The 25,737-nt window shown below is 36.0% G+C and overlaps 1 protein-coding gene across 6 annotated transcripts in view; it reads right to left on the bottom strand.

Moving 5' to 3' along the window:
• LOC134535570 (DNA-binding protein RFX2-like) overlaps nucleotides 1–25,737 on the bottom strand; it is a 290,887-nt gene that overhangs the window by 100,677 nt on the left and 164,473 nt on the right. The gene's annotated exons all lie outside the window — the stretch shown is intronic.

Genomic DNA, 25,737 nt, shown 5'->3' with positions numbered 1-25,737 from the left:
TGTTTTACTGCTTATAATACAATTATTTATAAATCCCAGCTATTTCTTCATAAAGAAGATCATGTAAGTTTCCATGTACAACATATATTTTGATAATCCCCGCATATTTAATTGTAAAATAAGCTTTAAAATTGTTAAACTCACAATTTGTGCTATTGATTATGAAAGCAAGTAGTCAACAAATAATTTTTTTTTTCTTCAATACAGCAGGAAGCATTTGTAGATACCTACATGCATAAAGTCCATGCTCCCCAAAGAAGAATAAATAAATACATATCTTAAAACTGAAATTAATTTATTGTGAGTTTTCTCATATGATAGCTGTTGGACTTAGGTTCAAAAAAATCTATCATAATAAATCATATTAATATTTCTGTTTCACATTTTTGATATTTTGTATGTAAAATCTGTATCTCAAATAATTTACGCATTATAAAAAGAGTTCCTGAAGATGAAGTTCCTGATTATAAAATTTTTCTGCATAGATGAACATTTTTCCATTGGAAAAATCCAACAGGGTTCTACTCAATGCAGTTGCTACAGTTCAAGAAACAAAAATCATATTATGAGCAGGGCATACATATATACCAATGGCAATTAATTTTTTTAACTCGAACAAAGCAACATTGTCAATCAACTATTAAACTACACACAGGCAAAACCACATTCTCTTAGAAGATAAACATTTGTAAACTTTTCCATGATTAATTTTAGAAGAATCGCCTAGACAAGCTTTTAACCATGCACTGCAAACAACTAAAATACATATAGTAGTTATTTCTGAAGCACCTGGGACAATCTTAATGAACAATAAAATAACTATCACAATTTTAGTTTTTTAATGTAACATGCAATATGAGAATAATATAAAATATTCATCAACTTAAGAAGCATAAGTCCTACAATATAACTAGGGACCGGAAAAATTCGCGGGTTCAATGACCTGCAGAATGAACTCCATAGTTCTACGTACACTCGGCCAAATGTCACCCACTCATTGGCTGCTATCTTGTGAGACGTCCCAACGTAGCAGCCTGTGATTCGATAAAGCTTTGGTCGGGCGTTTCTCATTGGCCCAGAGTCATCCAGGTGAGTTTTGAGCCAATGGCAGAGGCAGCACTGAGATATAACTATTTGTATTTTAGCCTATCGCGAAATGAATTCGCGAATTTTTCCGGTCTCTAAATATAACTGAAAAAAATTTAAACCACATTTACTATGAAGTGAAGTTTCTTACCTCTACATCTCAATAACTTATTTCAAATAAAATATTTGCCAAGTTCCAGTCAAAAATTGTATTAATTCCAATTCAAAGCATTTTACCTTTTCAATATAACATATATAATATTCACCTTCAAAAATATTCTGCTATAAAATAAACATGAAGTCCATTCAAATATTTTCTTTTTACTTTCAGAGTTCAGTAATAATTATTTTTAATATTTTGAAAAGGAAAGAGAAATTTAAATATTAATATCCTAAAGTTCAAGTAGAGAACATAAAAAGAGGAAATGAATGGAGACTACACATATGTTTTCTGTGTGGACAAGTTGACATTTTCCCAATTCGTGCTCCATGAATTACAGCTGTACTGGGCCTTACCACTGAAAAGCCATAAAATTATAATTTAATAAAAAATCTTTAAGTAGGCTCAGATAAATAAATAATTCAAAAGTCCTTCAAAACTTAGGGTCATATAAGTGAAAGTTCCTTACAGATGATGTACAACTTTGTACAGAAGAACACAATTTTCCAAAAGTGGAGAGGGTTATAAAATATTGATAAAGAAATCACAGAGTTTAGCCATTCCTAAAAACACAGATGACTATATAATTTAGGTGAATGCCACTTGTTTTAAATAAAAAAAACACTAATTATTTACTATCAAAACAAAGATATTTTACATCAGATGATTACAAAATGTAGCTCATAAAACTGATTGATCAGTGGACTGTCTACTAGGTTGTGACTGGATTAACTCTTATCAACTCTGGACTAACCCTGAGCAACAGTACGGTAAGTTGGCTGTAGCACACAATACCATAAAAACCGCACACAAATAAGTAAACATTGCTGATGAGTCATTCCGTGTGAAATCACCAAGGAATGGTTGCTTGACCATTTTAGAAATTTTTAATATTTTTACCCAATAATGTCTTATCAGTAAATAGCTCAAAACTATTTTTACAGGGTGGCCACAGAAATGTAGAAATGAAATTCCCTGACTTTTCCAGGTTTTCCCTGACTGTGCAAAAAAATTCCCTGACATTTTTTTAAATTTACACAACCGTGATTGCGATTTTATAAATGTATTTTAAAACGAGAAATATAGGATATCTGTTGTAAGCAGTTTTGTTACGATTCTTTGGCATAAAAATTTCAACAGTAATAAAAACAATAAAAAATTAATAAGACCATGCAGTATCTAAAACTATTAAAAATTTGAAAAGTAAAAATTGTTATAACCAAGCAATGCAAATATTTAGGACTGACAAAGAAGCACAATGATCACGGTGAAACTTTAGGTTGACACTGGGACCATCCATAGATATTTGCAGAATTTTGCACAAATCTATTTCTGACAGTGTCTCAGTGAATGCTTTCAGCAGATCTTCAGCTGTGACATGATTCAAAAATGCTGAGTTGAAGTAGCTAGTTGAAACCTGGCAGCTCTGTTCTCTCTAAAATCTCACCACTATATCTATTTGTCCAAGTTCGGAAGTCTTATTTACTGATTCATGAAACCCCACAACTATTTCAGTATACTGGAATATGTCTTTCACTAATTCATTATGGAAATAAGGGGCTATGCCACGTAATATAATGAACCCAATTTTTGTTCTTCGAAGTTGGAGTTTTTTTTGGCAACTGATGAGTCTGGGAACATCATTTGCATCACAGTCACATCACTTGCTGCACAACGCAAAGACTTATGTGATAAAACTGTTTGCATGCACCACAAAACTTCAGCCCTAGTCACCTCCTCATTTAAAACAAACGTGTTTATCCCAAACAGTGGCATTTTGCAAAGAGCTGTAGATTCCACAACTGACTGTTCACAATATTTCTCGGGTTGCATTTTACTGAAAACCCCTGACTCGTCACCAAGAACAGTACCATCAGAAACAATAGTAGTAGTATACAACATGGAGGATGACTGTGAATCAAAATTACCACTGGCACTAGTAGAAGGCTTTGGCTTACAAGAAAAGTACATAACCAAGTTACAACTGCTACGTTTGGAATATTCTTCTGCTTGCCTGTGTTTTTCACCATTCATGTGACTTGTGAGTGCACGTTTTTCCATGTTGCTGAGGGAGAATGTTTTTTGACACAGCGAACAACGATCATGATTACTTCCGGTTTTAGGTCGTTCCAACAACAAACAAAATCTCTCATCTTGAAGCCAATCATCTTTGAAATTTGAAGTCTTTCTTGGAAATACCATGTTTCAGGGTCTCAAATTATTCGCAACTTACCATGAAACTGTTAACGAACTTTCCTTAAATTGTCATTTCTAAACTATGAAAATTTCGTCACGCTTTAAATACTGAAACACGAAATTTTACGCAATATTTTCACGTGTAAACAAATAAATCGAACGTCTGTCACGTCTGTATAAAAATAGGTTAGCTAACTCACTGAACATCTAGCCAGCCATGTTAGACGTTTCATAATCCCCATTTACGATTCCTAAGAAGTAGCTCACTGCAGTAATAATCACTTCAAACACTGCGTCTAACGAACACTACCCCTACAACTCTGTCTTAATAATTTCCGCAACACAAGCAATAGGTACTTTACAAATTTACATAAAGGCAAATAAGCCAATATGGCGATCCCAGCCGAAACCGAAAGAAATAATGTTTAAATTAACCCAACCACCGGCTTTTCATTTCCTTTTGATTTTCATTGCAATGTTTTAACACGTCAATTATTAAACCTTTTATTTTATAAAAATCCCTACGAAATAATATGCATGATATAAGCGAAAATAAGAACTGAAAATATGCTGCCAAACAAAGTAGCCATTTGATTTTGTAGATTCCTTAGAACGTGCTCAAAAACAAGTATATTTTGTTGGCAAAACCGAGAGCAGAAAAAACATACACACCAAATTATTATGGTACTGGTGTGCGATATTTAGCACGTAAAAATAGATCTACGATAGTTATTCATGTTGCACGCAAGCCATTGTTTTCGTACTGTCGAACGAGAACAGCACGTAAGAACTGGTTTACCGGTACGCATTACATTTGTTGGCAACACCGCGAGCATAAAAACCATACACACCAAATTATTATGGTACTGGTGTGCGATATTTAGCATGTAAAAATATATCTACGACAGTTATTCATGTTGCACGCAAGCCATTGTTTTCGTACTGTCGAACGAGAACAGCACGTAAGAACTGGTTTACGGTACACATTCTAACATAACATGGCATATTCAAAGTTAATCATGCACGGTAGAAGAGAAAATTTTCCCTGACCTCTCAGGCGATTCCCTGACTTTTCCCGATTTTCCCTAACCATTTCTAAAATCCCTGACTTTTCCCGGTTTTCCCGGTTTTCCCGATCTGTGGCCACCCTGTTTTATTTAATTTTTATCTGCCACCTTTTTGAATCAGGGCTCGATTATCTTCGCTACTGCGTGCAATAATAAGGCCTCATAGAAGTTTTGTTAAAAGTTTATTGTTGGCCTTGACTAAAAGATAGAAGTTTCTTGTCTTTACTGATAAAAAGAGAATATTATAGGTTTACATAAAATGTATAAAAATATATTAAATATATTTGGAAAACATAAGAAAAATGACCTGAAATATGCCAAAATATTGAATATTTTCAGAAATTTTCATTACCTTTTAAGGTGACTTGGGGTTGGAACCAAAAGACCAAATTTTCTGTGTAATAACTACGGCTAGAGTACTTTCCAGCTGTGTTGAGTTAAAGTAATGGTTTCAAGCCCTTCCTGCTTTTTTTTAGCATCAATATTTCAAAATTTTCAAATTTTGCTAATTTCAAGGTCATATATCTTTAAAAGGTGGACCGGATAAAATTTTTCTGTTCATGCCAAAAAATACATATATTAGTGATTATCAAAATGTGTGAGTTTAATTTTGTGGTTGAAATTGTTTTAAAAGTTTGAGTTATTTGAAACATGTGTTAAATTGCTACACACATAAGTACATATAATTCAACAGTTGTTCATTTTTATATTATTTTAAAAAATGTCTGTCATTAAAATTAAATTACACTTTTAACATAATATGTACAAAAAGGATTAGTTAAAAAAACTCACAATAGCCTAAAATTCTTTACACAGTTTGAAATTCACTTGGTACAGTTGTGATGCTGAAGTTTTATTTGTGAAAGTGGGCTTCTAGTTTCAGTGAGAGATCAGTATTTTTCTCTTCTGTAATATTAAATGTTCTTCCTGTCATTGTTGTGAACTCTGTAGGTTGGAGGACATCCAAAACATTTTTCATCTCCACCCATGAGACTTCATCGCTTGTTAAACTGAAGCTTGTTGATGGACCACCTGGTTTGTAGAATACCACCTTGATAACATTTTTTTTTTTTCATTTGAAACCTCACAAACTTTACCAATGTACCATTTGTTGTCATAAACACACACAATATTGTCCTTCACTGATATGTCACTGTCATGCAAACTACACGAGTTCCATCAATAGTATATTCTTGATGGTTTCTGATGAATGATTCTGAAATGGTGCTGAATTGTATTGTTGACCTATCCTTTGGTACATAACAATGATGGTTTCTAGTACTTAACAATTCTTTTAGCTTCATCAAACCGACTTTTTAAACGAAGCTCTACCTTTCGAACTTCTCTTTCCTCTATAAAGACAAAGCCGATTCCTTTAATGTTTTCCACGCAAAAATTGAACATGCTGATTGGTGTTGTAATGTGGCCTTCTACCGGTCGTTGCAGACTTGCCTTAGCCACAAGTCGCTTTACAGTCCCACCTACCCCATCACAAGGTCCCTTGCCGTGACTTGTTGCAAAAAAATGCCACTCAGCACCAACTCCAAAGTCTTCTTTATGTTTGCATAGGTTAGTAAAATTGAACCTGTTCTTGTACTGACCTCCTGCTCCATCTGAGAAATAAACAACTTTATTCAAATTGTGAACAAAGGACTTAATGAATGATATCAACTTTGTTTGGAATGTGTACACAGCCAATGTATTATGATTCATACAGTCACTTATAACACAAAGGTGTCGAATACATAAATTCCTGGTCTCATCTCTGTAGTACATACAGAAGGGATGAAGTGTGGCCTGAGAGTTGATCCAGTGATAACTCTGGATCTCATCTTGTATGATAAATGTGAAGTTTTCAGAGAAATCACCAATCACTACACATTCATCACTTTTAAAATTATCTTTCTGTGTTTTCAAAAACTGTGATTGACTATGTGAGATAAAATGATGTTTTTTCAACACCATTAGTTTACTAGCAAATGTTTCTTTGAATTCAGTATAAGTTTCAATTATAATAACAAGACTGCAATGGTCACTCATCATCCACTGCTGATATGTTATATCATCATCTTCATCACAGTAAGAGTTCAATGTTTCATCTAAATTCAAGGATGCTATTCCGAGACACTTTGACATTCCCCAAACATACAGTCTTCACTGTTCAGATCACACACAATTTTCTCAAGAAGGATCTTCCAGTCTTCTATTTTAGCTGCTATTGTCATTAGTTTGAAATTTTGGTGAATTGAACACACACAAACAGAATGAGTGCCACTGGCTCCAGCCGGAATGCACCACTTGGGGCGTAGAGAACAGAATTTTGAAAATCCCATCTTTACTGATGGATGTTCTTCTTCAAACTTTCTGTATAGTTCTTTTAAATTGCATAGGATTAAATGTTTTTGCTTTAGTTCTTTCTTTCCATTTTCAAGACGAACTGATTTAGTATCCTTCATTCGAGGACACATTCTGCTAACTTCATCACTTTCATAAAATTCAACAGCCAACTCTCTAGTTTCTTTGGACAATTTTTTCCCTGATTTCTTAGATGTAAGCTGTGGAATGACACCATGTTCCTGAACTATTTCGTGGGTTTTTCTAACTAGGTATTCACTCACACCTAACTCTTGTGTAGTTTTTTTTATTGACCAGCTCTTTGGTACTACACATAACTTGTATCTTCTCATTGTTGGGTGTGCTGGTCATTATTCTTCGCTTTAGATCTTCAACAATATGTTGTAAGTCTTTTGTGGCAGTATCAACAATCTTCAATTTTAATTCTTCTTCCTTATCTTGAAATTCACAGCTGATGTTAAAAGTGTCACTTAATTTTTTCTGAATCACACCAGAAAATTTGCTTACAGTTCACTTTACTTATAGGTGTTTCTTTTCAGCACTAAGTTTCATTAATTTAGTAGGCGAAACTCCTAAAACAGAGCCTGCGTCATTGATAGATTCCAAGACAATTTCAGGTGAAACGGAATGGTTTTTCATCAACACTTTTTCCAACATCAAAGTTCTCATAATCACTACTTGAAGGTGTTGAGTGTTTTTGACGTGACGTCTAATAAATCGATGAACGCTGGCTGCACGCACGAAAAAGTGTCCCGTTAAGCACATTGTCCCGTTTCACTGTGTCCCGTTATGCTCATTTTATATTTCTCTTTGCTAACCTGAACCTCCTAGCATTGCGACCCAGTCCGTGGCATAATTCTGTTTTCATGCATTTCAATGTAACATTTTCATTGCTCCTAGCATTGCTGCAGAGTCCATGGCGCAAATATATTATTTTTGACTGCATCTTGGTGTTGGGTAAGCCATTTTCCTTCACATTATCCTTGAAACACTCCCATTTGTTTCCTACTTTTCCTATTATTGTCCTATCCTTAACAGAATAACACAGATTGGAAGAAGTTAAATAGCAAACATGTATAAAAGTTATAGTTAAAATAATCTCTTTGTTAAAGTAATAAACATTTTTGAATTAATGAGTGCAAATAAAAGTAAATTTATCAATTAAATTGTAGATTTCATTTCAGTCCTTTGTATCCATACAAAATAGTGATAATTCAATAAAAAAAATATTCAATTTTATTCATTAAAGTATGCAATAATTTCATCAATGTTTTGTTATGCTGTTGTCACGTTAAACTATCGTCCCTAAACCGACTTTACAGACAACAAATTTTTTATGGCAAGAGCAACAAACAGATTTATCAGGAATCAGTGTGGGCCATCTTTCAGACAATGCTAGGGTTATTTCCCTCAACTGTTTTTAATAACTTTTTTATGGCATGAAAATGGATCACAACATGAATTTCCAAACAAACGATGGTATTTCTCCAAATATTTCTTTTCGTGATAAGTACACACACTAGCTAAACAATCTATTTTAACTCTTTCTGAGAAGGTAACGTTGTGATTCATTTAATTGTGATGCAGTCATTAATTCTTGCTTTCCATAGGACTGATTTTCACAGCATTCATTTGTAACCGTTCCCACAGAGCACTACATGTGTCTTGTAATATTGTTGCTATATATTCATCTAGAAGTATGTACTGTATTTAGAAACCAGTAAGAAAACCTAGTTGAAATTCAAGAAAGCTACTTCACTGCAGAACTTCACAAAACTGCAAATAACAAACGAAAAAACATACGTAGCTGCTTAGGATAAAACAAAAAAAAAACACATCTTCATTCTTTGAGAACACACACAAGACTGAACTAGTTGGCACTGTCTGTAGACATGTTACAACTTGCCAGGCGGATGATCAAACTAGCCTTGCTTGTTAGAACATGCACATCAATGTCTCCTTACACAGACGTGGGTATCTAAAGTGTATAAGTGAATATCAAACTGTGTAAAGAATGTTATAGTTAATTTCTTTACTAAACCTTTTTGTACATATAATGTATAAGTGTAATTTAATTTTAATGATAAAGACATTTTTAAAAATAATATGAAAACATGAACAACTGTTGAATTATAAGTACCTACGTGTATAGCAATTCAACACATGTTTCAAAACACCCAAAACTTTTAAACCAGTTTGAACCACAAAATGAAACTTCACTAAGAGATGTATTTTTTTGGCATGAACAGAAACATTTTAAGATATTTGACCTTGAAATTAGCAAAATTTGAAAATTTTGATATTTTGATGCTAAAAAAAAGCAGGAAGGGCTTGAAACAATTACTTTAACTCAACACAGCTGGAAATTACTCTAGCCATAGTTATTACACAGAAAATTTGGTCTTATGGTTCCAACCCCAAGTGTCACCTTAAAAGATCATGAAAATTTCTGAAAATATTCAATATTTTGGCATATTTCAAGGACATTTTTCTTATGTTTTCCAAATGTATTTAATATATTTTTATACATTTTATGTAAGCCTATTATGTTCTCTTTTTATCAGTAAAGACAAGAAACAACTATCTTTTAGTCAAGGCCAACAATAAACTTTTAACAAAACCTCTACGAGGCCTTATTTTTGCACGCAGTAGCGAAGATAATTGAGCCCTGATTCAAAATGGTGGCAGATAAAAATTAAATAAAAATAGTTTTGAGCTATTTACTGATGAGACTTTCTTGGGTAAAAATTTTAAATTTTTTTAAAATGGTCGAGCAACTATTAATTTTAAATTCAATGATTTCACACGGAATGACTCTGATGTCATAGTTTAATGTAGTATCTATTTTAACACAATGTGATTTTTGTTCACAAAAAAAATTATCTAAATATATATAACTCAAAGGTGACTGACTGACATAGTGATCTATCAACGCACAGCCCAAACCACTGGACGGATCGGGATGAAATTTGGCATGCAGGTAGATGTTATGACGTAGGCATCCGCTAAGAAAGGATTTTGATTAATTATACCCCCAAGGGGATAAAATACCACTCACTGACTCTCTCATCACGAGATCTCTAAAACTATACACCCGATTGACTTGAAATTTAGCATAGTTACTCATTTTGTGATGTAGACGCTCACTAAGAACGGAATCTGCGGAAATCCGATCCCAAGGGGAGTTTCGGGGGCGTAATATATAAAAATTTCCAGTTTTTGGTAGGAAATCACCATGGCAACGGCTTTTGCTTTGTTGATGCTTCATTCGTCTCTATGGCAACGACTATTTCATTGTTAGTGCAGTCCTCATTACCGTTGAAATTTTGGCGGGTACTTTAAATATCAATAATTGCCCTTTTTTTCAAGTATATATATTTTACAGACTTGAAACTTTACAGTAATGTACCTTATGTTACGCAGGATGACATTTTCCAAAAATTAGATACCATGGGTGGTTAAAACCAGGCAACAGTGGGTACTTTGTCTGCATGAGAACAGGATTTTGCATTGTTCATGCCTTCTGCGTCTCCATGGCAACGGGCATCGCGCGGCAGTGGCGTACCCACAAGGAGGGGCATGTATAATGAGCGGCGCAAGAGTGATCTGCTTGTAGACTGCCGTAGCGAAGTACGGGTACATCAGTTGTACGTTGCGTGCACGAGTCGGGAAACCATCGGTGCTATTCATTTTCTCTCCGGTACATTATACAGCATTGTAATAAATTTTCACTGAATTTTTTTTTTAATTTACTGTAAATGGGAGATGTGGCTTAACTTTTTTCCATTAGTATAGCCGTGCGAAGCCGGGTCGGGCAGCTAGTTATAATAAATAAAGTGCATCATTTTCATAGAAAACCATTTAAATAACATGCAAAATGTTCTCTTTTTCTATTTAGAAAAACAGCAATCTTGTAATTTTAAATTTAATTTAGGCACTTTACAGTTAAACAGAGTTTTAATAAAAAATTTTAATCACTGTGATTTTCATACAATAGCATGAATATACACTCCATGTTTTTACAGATATGAAATTTGAACATTATCAAAGCAACCAAAAAAACAACCAGGTAAACCGGGGGTAATATAGCAAACATGGTCACATGACTGAGTACATCAAGGTAACTGTACCTAATTACTTTAAGCAAATGCCTAGTTCAATGTATCAAGACAAGTCTGTACATTGTTAGTGGTATACGGGGCACAATGCAACAGGGGTAGGTTGCAACAGCTCACTTTTCTCGGCGTGTATCAGAACAAGTGCTGTGAAATAATGTACTAGTAGAACGCATCAGTTGGCTAGTCAGTTGAAGGCACTGGAAGTTATTCTTCAGGTGACACGGAAAAATCAATTTTTTGTGCTGGTAAGTAAGTTTTTTCTTTTTATAAATGTTTTGGTTGACCATTAAACTTGTACTTTACTGGTGAAACACAGTGCCGGGCTGATAGCTTATTCATAGCAGAACATATTCATAATAGTATAAGTTTTATTTTTGTGTTGAAAACTGTGCACAAGACAAGATTATATTTATGAGTAAACTGCGTGGCACTTTGCAACGTGTTGCAACTTTCCCCAGTCATGGTGCAACGTGCCCCATGGAATGCTCCGAAGTAGATTTTACTATTTTAATAATGAAACTTCTTTTCAAACTTAGAGGTAACCACATATAATTTCATGTGCAATTAGGTATGATTTTAATAGTATATAAGATTGTAACAATACTGAATAAAAATTATATCATTATAAGCAAATGTTGCCTAAGTACTGTGGTAATTAATTTTACACTGCATTAAATGATTTTACACGGTATTAGTTAATTTTGTGTCCTTCACTACGTCATGTATAAAAGAATAAATATAATTAACTTTTAATTCTTCACTACAACAAGGCTACATTTTGATTTTAAACTATGTTTAATAATAGGTACATAAAATATATATTTGCCCAGAAATTTAAGTTCTAAAATTGAATAAGTACGTAATATTGATAGTAGGGATGGGGCGACCGAATCCAATACCCGCCGAATCCGCCGAATCCTAGGGATTCGAAGTTTCGGCAGGTCTGATATAGGGTTCGTCAAAGGATTCGGTGTTTTTTATTTATTTATTATGCATAAACTGCTTGTATGGGTTATTTATAGAAAAAATCCTAACCGCTAATCTGTACTAAAACTGAAATTTCTCAAGAAAAATTTTTTTTCTTTATATACACAAGAAACAGTAAAAGCACAACATATTTGAGGTTAGGAAGGCATCAGATGTTATAAACAAGAATGTACTCAGCCTAAGCTGTGTTGATATTATGTTTTGCCTACATACAACAGTTTAAGAATTTATTAATAATCTGCCACTTTTCAAAATACAAGCAGTGATGCAAAAGTATTATTGATTTTTACAGTTTGCGCCATAACCTAATCAAGCCCCAAACTTCCACTCACAACCCGCGACCGCAGCGCATCGTCAGCTGCATTATCTTCGAACTCATCAAACACTGTTCCGTTTTATGAGAATTTATGAGAATTTATGAGAATTTTTTTTTGTTATGTTTTAATTAAGAATATAAATGAATAAAATAGTTTACAAACAAACGTAAAAGTTTTCAACAGAAACGAAGCTCAAACAAAACAATATTCACAACACGCAATTCACACACGAAGTATGGCGTCTCGTCTCGTTTGTTTATTAATTTGTTATCGGTATTGATTTTATCTGTGCGAGTTTTTCTACTGAATTGAATGTTTCCATGTAACATGTGTTAACTTTCGTTGTGAATGGTGATTTAAAGTCATTTACGTGACGTAAATCACAATCAGAGATGTCGGACGTATGGGAAAATTTTGTTCTGGACAAATCCGACACCACCAAAGCTGCATGTCTGTTTTGTGATGCAAAAATATCTCACTCACATTAGAAATGTGGACATCATTTGTTAAAAGATTCAGGTTTGGGTTTGAGATTTGGCAATTCCAGTCGAGGATTTGAGTTAGGATTCGGATTCGAGGAAATCAGGATTCACCCCATCCCTAATTGATAGTATTTTTTTTTGTATCTGCGAGTATTATTTGCCTATCTGCAGTCTTATGTTGCAGCATTATTAATAATTCTATATCCATTTTAAAAGTAATCTCTTTCAATTGAAGTAGCTTTCTGGTTCTTGACCATATTTAATGACAACTTGTCTATTTGTTATAGTGCAACAAAAAACAAAAGAGCCTTCTCGCACAATTAAATTGCTGGCTGCTTAGGTTCTTTTGCTAGTTGTCGCATTATGGTAAGCCTCAAGTTAAGGTACAGGGTGGCCACCCATTTGACATTTTTAAATTCCTGGTTTTTTCCAGGTTTTCTCAACTCACTGAAATTGCATGGCAACAAACTTGAAAATTATAAATCACAACAAACAATGGCTGTAAAATATTTTTAACGCCGTAAAATTATTGAACTACATAGGAATTATTACAATTAGGTATATACACTTAGAAGATAACAGGAAATGGACAACTTACTTGTTACTTTCTTTTCATTGAAATCTCATCTTCAATTAATGCAGCTGCTTTTGCTGCATCTGCTAGCAGTTTAGCCTTCTTGGCTTCCAATTCCTTAATTTCTAAGGCTTTCCTTTTCTTTTCTTGGATAGCAACTGACTCTTCATGCTTTTGTTTTCGCTTGATTTCTGAGAGTTCCACATATTTCGCATGAGCATTCCGGCACGAATGGATAAGACTTTTATCAATTAGAACTTTTCCTATGCCCCCTAAAATTGATACAGAATCATACACCTCTCTTAATGCTATCAGGCTCTCTTCATGTTGATTTTCAACAAGGCATTCTGCATTTACTGAAAAGCCCCTTTCCACCGATGCATTTCCATGGGACATAATCAGCATCATTTTAACCAACAATGTAAGATTTGGTGAAAGCTTATCAACATCAACCACTTGCATCCAAAATTTATCCAACCTTTCTTCATTTCTTCTGTACGATTTTACAGATTCCAGCAGATATGGTAACTTGCATAGCTCCCTAAATTCACTTTTTATTTTGTCTGCTAACAAACCAGCCATCCACCTCTTCTCAACAAGTGCTTCTAAAAGTTTTTGCATCCTGTGTTGAGCTAATGTGGGACTAGCACAAATTACTGCTGGATCCAAGCAGGATACATTCTTTGATAACCTAAATGAGAGAGGCGACTTAGAAAGAATCTTTTGTACAAATGATTTGTAGAATTTGACACAGTCATGTTTGAAATGAAGAATATCTACATCTTTCACATGTAATTTAGAGTTATTTAATGCATCTTTTGTGGAAAATCCCAAGTCAACATTCTTTGCAAATATAAGATTGTCACTGAGTGTTAGATCTATCTTCGTGATGTCTTTGTTCTCAATTATATCTCATTTCACAAACCTTTCCATTACAGATTTGACCATCAAATGAAGAGCACTATACAGAAAAGGAGCCATTGGAGCTTCATTCTGAAATTCCTTAAGGAAAGGCTCCACTTCTGCTGCCATGGCACTAAAAAAAGCTAATTTAGGCCCAAGAAGTTTGTCATTTAAAAATTCAGAAACAATTCTGTAACTTTCACAATCTGGAACTTTCTTTTGTTTGGTAACATTGCTAGTGTACAAAAGTAAGTCAGGTAGCATAGCCTGAGCCCTGGATGCCACTTTAGCATTTTCCACCCATCTAACTGAACAGAACTTGTGGGGGAATCTGGATGAGTTTGTGTAACTTATAAAATCTCCTCTCCTAGAAGGTGAATTTTTGAACAAATTGTACAATGCCCTTAAAAACTGAACCAACTTCCAGCCTGTAGATGTAACACCTGTCTTAAAAGCATTATGCACAGTGTGCAGACCACATGTTCCTAATTGAAGAAAGTAAGGAGCATCAACATTCCCTTCATGTAAAACATATTCAAGGTCTTTAACTACTTTAAGATTTACATTTGGCGCATCCATAGAAATTTGAATGGTTTTCTCAAGAAGCTGAGGAGGGACTAATTCTTGAATAGCTCTCAGAAGGTCACTGGCACAGGCCTTATTAAGGAAAGCAGAAGTGAAGTATCTACTAGTTACCTCATTGTTATTATCGTCCCAAAATTTGACATGAATGTCCATTTGCTGACGTTGGGAGATTTTATTCAAGCTTTCATCAAATGCCAAAACAACATGAGGACAACTATTTAACTTATTTTTTAGTTTTTCAGTGAAATAAGGAGCTATTCCATGTACTACTGTTTAAGCTAACTTTGTTCTCTGTATCTGCAATTTACTAGCTATGGTACTGTCAGCAAACATGATGGGTAGCAAAGATGCCAAACCAGCAGCACTCCTAAATGATAAATGAAACATAACACTTGCTAAACACCATAAAATCTCTGCCTTGGACGTTTCTTCGTTAACAAGAAAAGTTTTTAATGCCGGAACTACACTGCTTGAGCAAGGCAAATCTAAAGATGGTGTAAGTGTTACAACCGAAGATGTAGGCTTTAAATCTTGTTTTTTCTTAACAAACACATCCATTGGTAAAGATCTTGCCTTATTTGCTGCCGCAAATGTGTGCTTTGCACCTTTAGCATGACTAACAAGGGCGGTTCTACCCATACTACTAATATTGATTTTTCCATTACACAATTTGCACAATGCATTTGTACTACACTTGGGGTCCCTTTCCACCCACTCAAATTCATCTTTGTACTTATCACTGTACGTAGTAACAGAACACTTCGGCATATTAATTACACACTGTTGCAGATCACATAACCTTACTGTACAGAAAATAGTTATATTTACATCATAAAACAAATAGTTGTTACATCAAACTCTTTCTGTTGTTCACGTAAATAGGATATATTCATCATAAAACAAATATATGCAAAATCAAACTCAAATGCGGCGATTTATATTAAACGATTACTGTAAACATAAGACGGACTTGAGCCACGCACAAAAATACTTCAATTGATAAATCCTCAAATGCTGCGTGTATGGACTTCTAAACGTAATATTCCAACATCTAACACACTTCACTTGCGTAGAAAATCGTATAACCTTGTCCGAGCACTAAAACTGTACAACAAAGATGGCGAAGCGCGCGTGCGAACGAGGAAGCAAACAAGTCATGTGACTTGACTGCTAGAATGCATGCTGGGAGAAATATCGATCGATCGCTGTGCGCGTGCGTACCTGCGCAAGCAGACTCGTCACATTTTTTTTAATAGACATCGAAAACTGTGGTTACTCGCCATCATAATGCGTTATTTTAACTTACATTTAATAAGATAATTATTATTTAAAGAGTTTATACAACAAATGTATGGGAAAGCTAAGGTTATTTACTGCTGATGCGTATACATTTCATGATGAAAAATCCCGCACATACACGTTCCCGACTCTCTACGAAAATTCCTGGATTTTTCAAGGTATTCCCGGTGCTCACGAAAATTCACGGTTATTTCACGGATTTCCCGATTTCCCGGTTGAGTGGCCACCCTGAGGTAGCTGAAAAAATCCATGATGTTTTCTGCCTTAACAAGGTAAAAATATAGTAGTGAAGGAAAGTCAGTCATTCAGGCCAGCACACTGTGTTTGGTTACCTATTCATATATTTATATTTTTAAGGAAAAAATGAGGAATTACAAACAAACAGACAAAGTACACCACCGGATATCATGGAAAGGGCTGCAAAACTTGTCTTAGAAAATCAAGGTTCAGTGATTTCTCCATCAGAAACATTTCCAAGGAATATAACATTCATTATTCAACATTTTCATATTCCATAAAAATAAAACACTAAACCCTTGATAAGAAAAAGACAACACACCTCTTTGTTGTGGTTACAGTAAGCCAAGGGTAGGCAACCTGGAAATGTAGGTGATCTACTGTTAAGTCGCCACATGTTGAAATGATCTACTGTTCTGTTTTATTGATTATACATAAACAAGTTTACTTTCACACATTTACAAAATAGTCTCTATTTGGTTTTTCCTGGTAGTTTTAAAATACCCTACTTTTTATGGTTACAGTGCATAAAGAAATAATTACAGAAATAACTGAATTAAATGAGGTCTGTTAGTTATAGACGAAACACTAAAAATTGAAATAACATTGAAAAATATCTCCACTTAGTGGGAAACTTGGCAGGAACTTTCCTTAACAATAGCTTTGACGTTTGGTGAATAGCTGGTTATACTGAGACGAATGCATGATTCCAAATGTTCATCAGTTATCCTACTCCTGTACTTATTTTTGATGAAGTTCATATTGGAAAATGAAGACTCACATAGGTACGTTGAAGCAAACAAGGCTCTCACTCGAAGTGCAACATCAGTGAGCACTGGATACTTCTCTTGAGGAATGACTTGCCAACAGGTCTTTGGCTGTGCAACACTTTTCACACGCAAGTCATTTTTCAATGTAATAATTTCGAGATCTGTAGCAGTTCTATCAATGTTGAACGTCGTCTCCATTGAGGAAGTACACTCCTCAAGATTCAGGTTTGCCCATGGAAAAGAGACAAACTGGGATATCAGAGAAATCTTTTTGAATTCTGAAAATCTGGAGTCAAAATCATTTTTCATATGAGACAAAAGTTTTACATGTTCTTCTCTTTCATATGGGGTCTCCAATGCTTCTACTTGAGCTTTCAGGGTAGGAAAGTGCCTTAAATCACCTCCTCTTAGGCTTTTCTCCCAAAATTTAAGTTTTTCAATGAAAGAATCTACTTCAGATATCATTTCAACCATTTCCCTATCTTTCCCTTGAAGTTTAATGTTTTCTGTGAGATCAACCAAGAAAGCTAAATTATGAAGCCACCTTGCATCCTCAAGAAGATTTGCCATGGAGTGTTCCTGTTCTTTCAAAAATGCTGTAATAGCAGGTAGCAGGTGAATGAATCGTTGAAGAACTTTGCCCTTACTCAGCCAATGCACCTCACAATGCAGAAGTAGCTCTCCTTACTGCAGTTGTAATTCATCCAGCAAATCTTTGAAGAGTCGTCTTTGGAGAGGATGGGCCCGTATCTTGTTAACAATCTGCACAACTACTTTCATGGTTTCATTCATGTTCAAGAACTTTCCACACAAAGATTGCTGATGTATGATGCAATGATATGACAAACATTTTGGAAAGCTTTTATCTCTTCGACACTGAGCCAAGAAGCCATTATTTGAACCAATAAGGGCAGGCATTCCATCAGTGGTAATGCTCACAAGCTTGTGAATTGGTATTTTGTCAGATATAAGAAACTGCTTCACTGCAAAAAAAATATCTTCACCTCTAGTATGGCCTTTCAAATGAATCAGTTTCAACAATTCTTCTTTAGACTGAAAAGTCGTTGAATACAAGTCGGGAAAATATTGGCAACTGAGCAATGCCAGTTGCATCATTTGACTCATCCAGCTGGAGAGAGAAGTAGCAGCATGCATCCAAATCTTTATTTATTTGATGTATGACATCACTTGTCATATTTTCAACTCTTCTTGTGACAATTCTAGCTGAAAGTTGCAGGGACTGAATAGCTGCCATTATTTCAGCTTCAAGAAATGCTTCTTTAATTAACTCCCCGTCTTCAAATGGCTTCTTATGTTTTGCCAACACATAAGAAATGCGATAAGAAGCACTTGTGGCTGCTGTGCCCTTATCTGTCACTTTCGTAAGCATGTGTTGTTGTAATGACAACATATTTTTCAGTTTCTTAATTTTCTCTCGCCTCAGTTCTGAGATCGGGAGAAACTCTTTATTTATGTTTGAATGTACTGTTTTAAATGTCTTTGTACATTACTATTTTTCATGAATGCAATATTTACTTTGCACAGTAAACAAATGCATTTGCAGTTTGTTTCAGTGACAAAAAAGTCATGCATGGAAGTTGTAAGTCTTTTGTTTCTTTGGTGCACTCATCATAAGTGATTAACTTATCACACCAGTCAATAATTAAGAAATGTGGGCTTAAAATAAATGTAATAGTAAACGTTGTTGCACGGCCAACAATCGTCACGTGAATATCAGAAAACAATATTTACACGCAGTTGTGTCCTGTTTAGAGTATTTGGAGTTATAAATCAACGGCTGTGAATACGATCAGGGATAAGAGGTGTCATCACAAGACGACACTGGTTTAAAAAAAAAAACAAATTCGTTTATTTTTTTAACATCGGTTCGTCATACACGTATGCATAAACTGTGGCTGTGTATTTTTAAAAGGCATTCGTTAAATAAACATCACGATTAAAGCCATTATTTTCGTTATATACTTGATGGTTTTGAAGTTATTAACCGTTATAAACAAGGAAACGTTTAAACTACTTTTTTATTCTAGCAGGATTGCCAACATATATGTACCCACAAAAATTCTCTAAGTACGTTGCATGAAAATATCTAATTCGGAAAATAAGTTTATTATAACTTCCTAAGCGCAATATTTATTTCTTATTTCGCTTTCAATACATTTTCTGTTAGCGTGTAGAAAACATCAAAATGTGGCCCCACATCCGTGACATTTGCTATAAGATGAGATCAAGATGGCTACACTGCTGAACTGAGTATCGTGTTTGTTTATATTTTCGTTACATAACAAAAACCATTTGCAAAATAACACATTATTTTATTGTACTGGCGGAAACAGCTTTATACCTACCGGTATCATTCGCGAATGAAGTGTATTTTTAAATTGTTCCTCAATCAGCTAACGAAGAATTGTTATATTCTTGATGTTTAAATTTCATTTAAGACTTGCAGTGGTTCGTAGTGGTTGGAAAAATTCGTGAATTTTCAATAACGCTCGTGATCTACTAAATATTGTCTCGTGATCTACCAGTAGATTGCGATCGACATGTTGCCGACCCCTGCAGTAAGCCATCCCAAGTGTTCAGTGATAGCCAAGAAAATTGTTTGAAAGAGTACTTTAGAAAATGCAGTGACATCATGTTTGGATTAACCCCCCTCTTGGGCAGAAAAAGAAACAACAGGTGTGGGCTGGGCTGCAGGTAAACACTCAACAATGAATAATTAAATTAAGGCCTTGGAAGCGTCAGCCCAGAAAACAAAACAATAACAACAATAACCACAGAGGTGCCCAGACGTCGTATAAAAGAATTTTATTTATAACCTCCTAGAAACTCTAGTAGGCTATGTGGATCGGGGATGAATAATAATGAAATAACAAGACTGGTGGTTTGATTTATATAAGTGCCCTTTTTACTAAAATAATTTACTTTTGTTTTTATCTTTTAATTACATTGGTATTAAAACATATTGATTACAAAATGGCAACAAAATACATATAAAAGTAACACCATAATACATCTTGAACTTAATACTGGTTTTAAGTTAGCTCGCAGGCTCAAAAGAAAGAAACAATTACATTGAAATTTAATTATATCCTGTGTCCTGGCACCGGAGGTTTCGGCAGATTAAAGTCCAGAAGAAATCATTTTTGAGAAGAAACTTAGAGTTAATCTCAGAGTTAAACTTGGAGCTAATTTTGGAGTTTGCAGCTAATTTTGGAGATAATCTTCGAAGCTGAACTTGGAGCTAATTTTGGAGCTAATTTTGGACCTCAACTTGGAGCTAAACCTTGAGGCTGATTTTGGACCCCGCCTGCAACCAAAGTCCCAAATTACTTAGACTGGTTAACAGGCGGCTAAGCCTGGGCAAGACTATGCCCAGTGAAAGGCAAAAAAAAAGGGGTGGGGGGTAGGGATGACGACCACTTACCCAAAACAGCGGGGTGAAGTTCATGTAGACTGCCTCCAGGAGCAGGGAATGCAGCTAGCGGCATGGAAGTTCGCGGTAATCATGATTAGAGAAAATGAAATAATTTAGATTAACAAAAAAAACTATTGCGGGCAGCAAAATTTAAAAATAAGAAAATTGAGGCCTCTATGCCTTGACGTTGGCGACTACATGACGTAGTGTCGAGTCTGGGACAAACAACGGAGATTAACTCTCGCGGATAGCGACGCGTGGTCCGCACAGACTAGATGCTGCCCGCCGAATCTTCAAAAAATGGCGTCGGGGTGCCTAATTAAAGGAAGCAACTGCCCCCAGCCAAAGAAAGAGGGGGTGGTGATTGCCCGAAGGTGTCCGGAGATGCCCGAAGGGGCGAAGCAGACTGCAACATGTTCGCCGCGCTCTCACGCGAGTCGTAGGCGAACTAAAATCGCAATCGCACTGCGACTGCTGGCAAGGTCGATTGTGACAAGCTGTCTCTTATGAGAGGGATGAGTAGTGCACTCTGGCGGGCAAGACGAGAACCTGCCTGGAGGGTCACAGAAACGTCCGCTAGAGTGCAGTGGGCGCGCTCGCGACCAGTGCTCAGAGCAAGGTTAGGGATTTTTCCCGCCGCTAGACTTCGCTGAGGGCTCTGTTTGACAAGGGCGAAAGTCCTTGAAGAGACAATGTCCCCGCCTGGGTTCACTGGGGGTCGATGCTCCGGGTTGGAGTTTCCGTGAAGCCACCGGTGGGTGATGAGGGGAGGGGGGTTTAAATTTGCTAAATCGCCTGGGAAAGGCGTCATGTGGACCGTCCCGAGGCTTCGCCGCTGGCTGTAACCTAGTCCAGTACGTGACGGCAAAACCCTTACGTATGCTTGCCTCCGAAAGATGCTAGCAGTGGGCTTGGGGTATCGTTCGCTAACACGAAAGTCATTCTGTTACATAGGGAAAACGTGACGCGAACCGCGGCCGAGATGCTGCGATCACAAATCATCAGCAACCAGTATCTAATTGAAGCCTGCGAACAAGCACAGGTGCACTGGGTAGCACAAGATTATGTCGAAGTGTACAGTAATGGAAACAAAATTAAATAAAATAAAAAAATACAAATTTATTATTTGGTTTCTTTCTTTAAAAATTAAAAATTAAATTTAAATTCGTACATTTGTGCCTGAAAGTGGCACTGAAACGGCACATACTTCCCCCCTGAAAGACGGAGTCAGGGTGGCCATCTTGAGCCACCAAAAACCTAAGTGTACCAGGATCTACTGTAGTAAACTACTTACAACCGATAAGAATTCTTACACATTTAAATAAGAGCTAAAACTTACAGATAACTTATTGAATAAGTGGCGCCACTTAAAACTAGACACCTTAACACTTCTTAACTTAAATATCTTATGAACTAGTACCATGTTTTTTTTTTCTTCTTATAATTAGGACCTAGGAATTTTTTTTGAAATATCAACACTGTGTGTTGAGTATGGCATGCTGGAATATTAGCGCTGTTCCTTGTGTAAGGAAAGTAGTGATGTCAAGGTGCACCTTCTTCACTTGGGAGATGTGGGCGCGCAAGCGAAATTCGCCAGAACTATGGTCGGCTAGAGCGACGGTTACTGGCGTGAGGAATCGTTGTATCTGCCAGGGGCCATTCCAACGATACGAAAGCTTGGCTGATCGCTTGTCGATAGCCTTGCTTAAGGTGTGTGCCTTGCACAGCACCAAATCACCTAGTCTGTAGGGATTGGGAGAATGTTTTCTGTTATATTTCTGTCTACTTGCCTCATGGGCTAAGTGCAGGTTTCTACGAGCTCTACTCCAGACTTCCTTAATGTTCCTCGGGTCGTCTGGTAGTAACTCTTTCAAAGACCATTGATTAGAGAGTGGGGTGTTGGGCTGGTAGGTAAACATGAGTTCAAACGGTGTTGTTTTGTGACCTTCATGTCTGGCCGAATTGAAAGCCAATTGTAACCACACGAGGTTAGAGTCCCATTTATCCTGCGAGTTCGCATGAAATGCTATGAGAGCAGATCGGAGGTTACTGTTGAAACGCTCCGCATGCGAAGGCTGGGGATAGTATGGTGTAGTGGTTACATGCTGTATTCCGTGTGAAAAACACATGTTTTTGAAAAGAGTCGATTTAAAGTTTGTGGCATTATCGGAAACGATGATGGAAGGAACTCCAGAAATTTTGAAAATGTTGTTTTGTAGGGCTCGAATGGTAATTTTGGGCGTGGCTCTCCTGACTGGAATTAGCCACATGAATTTTGAAAAGGCGTCTACGCATACCAAAAGCATTGTATTTCCGTCCTTTGATCTTGGGAAGGGTCCCACAAAATCTATGAAAAGCTTTTGCATGGGCCTTTCGGCCACGTCAGAACTTAAATAGCCGAACTGGGTCTGCTGCGCAGGTTTACTCAATGCACATAATTTGCACAGTTTTATCCTTTGTGTAATATCCTTGTGCATCCCGTCCCAGATAAAATTCCTGCGAATGTTTTCAATCGTTTTGAAAATTCCTAAATGTGCGCCTAAAGGTGACGAGTGGTAATACTGGAAAACCATGTCCCTGAGATTTTGAGGTAGGGCTATTCTGAATCTTTTTCCTTGTTGTGTCCTTCGGTAAAGTATGCCTTTTGAAAGTTTGTAATATTTTGGAGGGGAGACTGATTTTATTTGGTTAATTATGTCTGACAATTGTGGATCAGAATTTTGATTGGATTGTATGTCGGAAAATGCTAGTGGAAAATCTGTTAACAATGCGTGGCAGGCAATGGGATTGTTTTCCTGAATATCGGAGTTGGAAGGGTTCTCTAACTTTCGAGAAAGAGTGTCTGCCACGATGTTTTATGAACCACGAATATGTTGGATGTTGAATTTGAAAGAAGCAATTTTTACAATCCAGCGACCTAATTTACCTAGTTGCTTCGGATGGGCTAAAAGCCAAGCAAGGGCCTGGTTGTCTGTTTCTAGTAGAAATTCTTTATGTTCTAGATATGGCCGAAACTTATCTATGCCGAAAACTACGGCAAGGCACTCAAGTTCGTACACCGAGGAGGCTTTTCTCCCCTGGTGTGTTAGGGTGTGGGAGGCGAAAGCTATAGGTTGCCTGCAGCCATCGAAATCTTGGGATAACATGGCACCAATGGCCACACTGGATGCATCGGTTTGCAGAATGAAAGGCTTACTGAAATCAGCCATTCTGAGCACTGGAGGGCTAGCTATTGCCTGTTTTAGGAAATCAAAGGCTTTGTCCTGTTCTGGACCCCAATTAAAAACTGAATTTTTCTTATGTAGAGCATTCAGTGGTGCTGCATGCTCAGCAAAATTAGGTATGAATTTAGCGTAGAAATTTGCCATGCCGATAAATCTGGAAATTCCTTTAGCATCTTTAGGGGGTTCGAAATCCTTTATCGCTTGTGTGCGACTAGGGTCTATGGTTACTCCTCGACTTGAAATCAGGTGTCCGAGGAAAGAAATTTCCTGCACTGCAAATTTTACCTTCTTTGTATTGACAGCTAGGCCGGCTTTACGTAGTCGCTCAAGAACTTCTTGCAAATGAGCAATATGCTCTTCAAAAGTTTCTGAATAAACAACGACGTCATCAAGATAATTAAAAACGAATTTGAATTTCAGGTCGCCGAAAATTTGGTCTAGAAGGCGTGTTAACACTTGCGCGCCTGTGGCTAGACCAAAAGGTACTACTTTGTATTGGTAGAGATTCCACGGAACGCAGAAACCTGTGACGTGTTTTGACTCTGGAGTTAGTGGTATTTGATGATAAGCCGAGTTTAGGTCAAACACACTGAAAAATTTGGCTTTACTGAACCAGTGAAATGCTGAATTTAGATCTGGTAATGGCGTTATTTCTACTTCAATTTGACGGTTGACAAAACCTGAACAATGCAGACAAAAAAGTTTGTATAAATTGTGCAATAATATCTTGTGAATTATCATGCTCGGAATTGTGGTAGGCCTTACAGGTTACAGAGTTTAAAAGGCATATATAGGTCTAGAAAAGTATTTATTTTTGTGGTTTGTATAAGAGAGAGTTACATTTAATTATGTTACAATAAAAATTTTACAACACATTTTAATTATCCACCACTATTTTTTATTTATTTTTTTAAGGCGCTGGGAACTTGCCGCCTGCCAGTAGAATACGGAAATGCTCTGCATAGTTGTTGAATTGTTGCTTGTTCTGTGCAAATATTTGGTAAAGTTATGTATGAAACTGTGTAGTTCTACTCTTAAATGACATATTAAACACATTAATGTAGAACTTATATTTATAAACCTCATATTGCAGTTTTAAAATGAACAAAATTTTTGACGAAACTACTGATAAAATAGCGAAAAATATACCGAAATCATCTCATAAAAAGTAACGAAATTGTGCAAATTTTTTCACAGAAAACACCTGTATCTACTTATTAGTGGTGCACCGATATGACTTTACCGATTACCGATTCGATTACCGATTATGAGAGTAATAATCGGCAGATACCGATTCAGTTACCGATTATAATGAACAAATTTTTTTAAGTGTAATAATGCACACAAAAATTTTTATTCCCATGTGAATTTAATAACAAGATTAGGTAAAATTGAGAATAGGCCATACAGTTATAATAACAGTATAAAAATATATAATATACACTATTAAGTCATTGCAAAGTTTAAATTAAATTAATTTCTATTTATATTTGTTACTGTAAACAACTTGAACTACAGTCTAATAATTGTAATTTACAATGGGTAAGGTTTTGTTGCGGAAAACTAGCATTATTATCAACTATCACATAAGGTTGCATGTCTTCACAAATCATTTCAGCTATAAACTGTGTCAGTTCTAATGCTCTTGGGACATTCACATCATACAGTATTTTCTTTTCCATGATGTATGTTATTTTTGTTTAAGCCAATTTCATTACTTTTCTTGGAACCCCATCTGTATCACAATTCACAATCATCTATGGTTACATTAGCACACTTCTCCGCTAATTTGTCAGGATGCATTTGCTTGACGTGGTTCCATAGGTTAATAGTAGTATATCCCTGCTGATTGGTCAGTCCACTACAACCACCACCACCACCACCACCACCACCACCACCACCACGAGAAATTACCGTTTAACAATGTAAACATGTTGCTTT

This window comes from Bacillus rossius, chromosome 8 (genome assembly GCF_032445375.1).
Source record: "Bacillus rossius redtenbacheri isolate Brsri chromosome 8, Brsri_v3, whole genome shotgun sequence".
Taxonomy (NCBI): Eukaryota; Metazoa; Arthropoda; class Insecta; order Phasmatodea; family Bacillidae; genus Bacillus; species Bacillus rossius.
This window is presented reverse-complemented; position numbering and strand designations above follow the sequence as displayed.